Genomic DNA, 5,446 nt, shown 5'->3' with positions numbered 1-5,446 from the left:
GGGAGGGCGGGCCGGCCGAGGGGGCGGGGCCTGGCTGGGCCACCTGACACCTCCCCCGCCGCCGCCCGGAAGTCAGCCCACCACCGGAGCTCCCGGACCCCGTGCCGGCGGGAGGGTACCGGGAGGCCGAGCGAGCGTGTCCTCGGACATGCCCCAAGGCCCGCGCCGAGGGAGCGGCCAGATGCCCTGGTTTGGCAGTGGGTCCTGCTGGCAGTTGGCTGAGCTGGGAGACCGCTCTGCGCCATGTGTCAGGGTCCCGTCCTGCTCGGTGATGGGGGAGGAAAACCACAAGGATGGACAAATCCTCCCGGCCTGTTCTCTCCAAAAGCACGGATGCTTACACTCCCCTCGCTTACTACGGAGCAGGTCGGAGCTGCCGCCCAGCTCGGCAGTAAGCGCGGACCCCCGGCCGCCGGCCCCAGCCTCAGAGCTGCGTGAGGGCAGGAGGAGGGAAACCAAGGCCAGGATACTCGAACCTCGGGGCCCTGATCCCTCTGCTGTCCCCGCGTCTCCACCAAGCCAGAAGCAGGGACCCTCTTAAGAGGGGCCGCTCCGTGGCCCTACGCAGTCCTTAGTGTCCGAAGAGCGCTTTTCTCCACCGCCTGCCTTCCCACCTGGCTCCATGCCCGCGGGGCTGCGAGCCATGACCCTCACTCAACCTAGCCCCTGTAGCCAGCTCACAGTGGGCACTGCTGATTTTCACTCTCATGGAAGGGAGATGTGAAAGCTCAGAGGGCTTATTTCACTTACTTCATCATTCATTCAAGGAACGTCTACCGTATGCCAGATCTTGACGAAGCAATTGTTCTCACATCTATGCAGGTCTCAGCCAGGAAGAAAAAAAAAAAGGGTACACTTGGGAACCGGGGCGCCCCAGCACATCCAGAAAAGCATTGGGAGGTTCCTAAGCCAGGGGCACACACCAATCCCTTCTCTTGTGCATCCACGCACAAGGTCATTGGGCATATATTGTCAGTGTCACCCCCCCAGGCTCCCAGGTTCACAAGATCTCTATATTCCTCAGAAAGGAGCCCTTCTTTGCCTGGACACCCCCTACTTATCCTTCAGCACTCAGTGGGGAGTCATCTCTAAGCAGCTGTTCCTGACGCCCCACTCTAACCCCATTATATGCCCCTGCTGTGCTCTGCCCCGTCCTTCTTCCCTCTAGGGCAGCGCCAGTCACTCTGGGTTGTCAAGGTCAGGTTTTTAATTTTCTGTCTGCCCAGTTTCTTGAAGACTGGGAAGTTATCTTAGTCATTTTTTGTATCTCCAGCATCTGACAAAGTCCTTTACACGTAGAATAAATGAGTAAAGGTAAATCTCCCAACAGCACAGTCAATGCTCTGCTTGTTTTAACATATGATCTCACACTTAAGGAGTTCAATGTTGCCTATTAACCATAATGTTGCCTCTAAGCCTCTCTCTGTGTCTCTCTGTCTCTCTCTCCTCACCTTTCTTCTTCCCTCTCATACCCCCAGCCTCGTATGTGCTCTGAGAGATGGTGAGCACAGATCAAGATGTTTCGTTTGCTCCCCAGAGGACAGGTCTCCACTCCAGACCCTGTGGTTAAGGTGATCGAGTTGTGGGGAAAGACTGTTGAGCAAGCCCACCCAGACCCTTTCCAGAGGGTCCGCTGCCGATTTCAGGCCTGTCCAGACTTGGGGAGCAGTGCAACTGTCAGGGATGATGGAAAGGGGTTGGTGTTAGGAGGGTGGAGGGCACAGGGCTCCTGGGAATGACAGAGTCTAATGCTGGAAGCAGAGTGGCTGTTTGTTCTGCCCCAGCACAGCTCCTTCTGGTCCTGACTGAACCAGCAGGGTCAGATAGCAGACCTTGACTGCTGACCTCTTGGCTAATGGAGGGAAGGACAGGGGAGGAAGTTGTCAACTGTAACATCCAGGGGTCCAAGCTCTCCTCAGGGAGCTCTCATCCAGAGTATTAGGACTAATCTCTCCCTGGCTCCAGGGGTGCAGGTCACGATTCACCCTTGATTTGAGGAGCATTCAGAGGAGATCTGAACCAGTCTATTCTCAGGACCCAAATATGAGTAAAACCCAGACCAGTACTGGGTTGAGGGTGAGAATGAAGATAGGAGGCTGGAGGAAAGGGCTTAGCAGGTATGGGGGGGGAAGTGGACTGTGGGCTAGGAGTGGTGGGGATGCCAGCCAGGTGATCAGTTTAGGGGGATAATCTGAATTAATCCTTGTAATCCATGGACCCAGGATTCAGCCTCCCTCCTAATCCCATCCCAGCAGATCATCCTCTCTGAGGACTGATGCAGCCATTTATCCATCTTTACCCTTATTTCTAAATGCCTAGATTCTTTCATTAAAAAGAAAAAAAAAGTGAATCTTCTAAAGATGCAAAAAGTACAGCATATTATACACATTCTTCTGCAAACTTTCTTTTTTCCTTAACATGTTTTTCTTTTTACATTTATTCATGCTGTTTCATATAGCTCTAGTTCATGAATTTTAACTGCTAATTTTGTTCCATTGTTTGAATATACCACAATTGATTTATCCATGCTTCTGCTAATGAACATTTGGGAAATTTCCAATATTCCATATTGTAAACAATGCTGTGATGGACAGTGCTGTGCATGCCTCCTTGGCATATATGTAAGCACATCTCTAAGGTAGATACCTAGAAGTAGAATTTCTGGGTCATAGAATATGTGCACCTTAAACTTTACTAGGTATTGCCAAATTGCTCTATAAAGCAGCTGAACTGATTTTTACTCCACTAACAGTGGCTGTCAATGCTTTTTTATTTTATTTTTTTTTAATTAAAAAAATTTTTTTAAGATTTTTTTATGTGGACCATTTTTAAAGTCTTTATTGAATTTGTTACAATATTGCTTCTGTTTTGGTTTTTGGGCCGCGAGGCATATGGAATCGTAGCTCCCTGACCAGGGACCGAACCCGCACCCCCTGTATTGGAAGGCGATGTCTTAACCACTGGACCGCCAGGGAAGTCCCTCAATGCTTTTTTAGATTCACAAACATATTTATAAATTTCTTTGCTCACCATTCCTTCTTGCATTTCATTCCTTCCTTCTTATTTCGGTTTCCTTCTTATGAAGTATATCCTTTGGTAGCATTTCAGTGAAAGTCTTTGAGTGGTAAACATTCTCAGTCTTTGTCTTAAAAGGTCTTTATTTCACAACACTTAAATGGAAATTTAGTGGGCATAAAATTTTAGGTTGACAATTCTTTTGGACTTTTGAAGATATTCTATTTTTTTCTGTAATCTTTTGCTGCTAATAAGAAGTCAGCTGCCAATATAATTGTCTCTCTAGGCAAACAAGTTTTTAAATTGTTTTAACTTTTTGTTGCTTTTAAGATTTTTCTTTTTCTCTTCAGTATTCTCCAGTTTCACCACAATGTGTTTATAAGCTCAGTTCTTAATCTGAGGACTCTGTCTTTCTTTTATTTTGGAAAATTATCAATCATTATCTCTTGGAATATTATTGGGTTGGCCAAAAAGTTCAAACGAACTTTTTGGCCAACCCATACATTTCCCTCATTCTCTCTGTTTCAGGAAACAATATATATATTCAGTGTGACAGTGTAATAGGCATATTCTTTTCCTCATGTCTTTTAACTATTCTTTCATATTTTCTATCTCATTACTTTCCCCTTTCCCCCCATATTTTGAACAATTTTATCAGCTCTATCTTCCACTTCACTAATTCTCTTTCCAGCTGGGTCTAGTCTACTGTTTAATGTCTTGAGTCTTCAATGGTATGTCTTCCATTTCCTAATTTTTTTTCCCTCAATGAGCTGCTTTTTTTTTTTCATAATGCAATATTTTCATTATGGTTTACTTTTTTGTCTTTAATCTTTAACACTTTTAAGAATACTTATTACACAGTGCTTGTCATGTTGTTTTATTATGCACAGTTCTTGGAGTGTTAATTGTCCTGTTTGTTGTGTCTGCTGAGTCTTCCTTAGGTGGATTGCTTTCTTGTCTAGTTTATAAGATTTTTATTGTGAGTTCTTCTTCAGTAGGTGTTTTTTTTAAAATTAATTAATTAATTAATTAATTTTTGGCTATGTTGGGTCTTCGTTTCTGTGTGAGGGCTTTCTCTAGTTGTGGCAAGCAGGGGCCACTCTTCATCACGGTGCGCAGGCCTCTCACTATCGCGGCTTCTCTTGTTGCAGAGCACAGGCTCCAGACACGCAGGCTCAGTAGTTGTGGCTCCCGGGCTTAGTTGCTCCGCAGCATATGGGATCTTCCCAGAACAGGGCTAGAACCCATATCCCCTGCATTAGCAGGCAGATTCTCAACCACTGCACCACCAGGGAAGCCCCAGTAGGCGTTTTTGATTTGTCACTTTTTAGTGAGCCTCTCATATACCTTGGGGTATGAAAACAGTCTTGGAGAGCTCTTTCTTGCTTCTGTGAGGCTGTGTGGTATTCCTAGGGATTTCAAGTTGTCCTAAACCAGGTTTATATTTAATTTCTCTGCTTAAGGATTCAGCATCATGCAAATAACATAAATCCAGATGCAACACAAGCATTTTCTCAGGTTCAGACTTCAATTTCTCAGGGTTGACTTGGATTTCTAACCCTTTTCTCTGCTTCGTTGAACTGGCGTGTGCCATTTTAGTTTTCTTTCCATGGATAAGGTAGATCTTTGATGTTCTGAGCTTTATGCAGGGGGTTCAGTCCCAGCTCTTTGTCTCTGGTGGGCTGAGGGCACATAGCCTATAACTGAAAGCATTAGAACACATCTCCATGTCCCTGGTATATGTTTGTGATCTGTGTCTGAAATGAACCATGGGCTACTGTGATAGTCCCTCCTCCTTCTCCTCCTCCTCCTTTGTTTAGTTTTATATTCTTTCTTTAATTCTGTTATCTATCTGGGAATTTCCCTTTTTAAACCAATTTTGCAATTGTTCATATGTTAGTTTTTAAATTGTTTTATGTAGTATTTCTGTGTGTGTTTTACGGGACACTGGGTGAAGAGAAACTACATTAGTTCAGTCTGTCATGTTGTCAGAATTTCCTTTCCAGATTCTCTTTATCTTTAGTAGTATTCCTAACAATCCCTATGTCTGTAAGGTGTGTTATAATTTGCAAAGTGTTTTCACATACAGTTTCTGATTTCATCCTCTCAACTTTAAGAAATGAATATTATTGTTCCCATTTTACCAAGAGGAAAGCTGAGACTCTGAATTGTAATTTTATGCCTAGCTTTTGGACTTTGAAGCCAATGCATTTCATAGCTTGGGTTTTACATGGAGAGTTTGCCTCTTCTTGACCTCCAGCTCGGGCCCTGATTGTTCTGACCACCCGCTCTTTATCTGAGGCTCTCTGAGAGGCTTTCTGCCTAACACGAGGGAACCCTTTGGCTCCACCTTCTCAGGTTCAGCTCCTGGAGCTGTGCCAATCCCCTTCTGCTCGGCTTAGCCTCAGCGGAAATAATGGGGTATATACAG

The sequence above is a fragment of the Tursiops truncatus genome, chromosome 9, assembly GCF_011762595.2.
Source record: "Tursiops truncatus isolate mTurTru1 chromosome 9, mTurTru1.mat.Y, whole genome shotgun sequence".
In the NCBI taxonomy this organism is placed as follows: Eukaryota; Metazoa; Chordata; class Mammalia; order Artiodactyla; family Delphinidae; genus Tursiops; species Tursiops truncatus.
The sequence above is the reverse complement of the archived record's forward strand: the minus strand, read 5'-3'. Positions refer to the sequence as shown.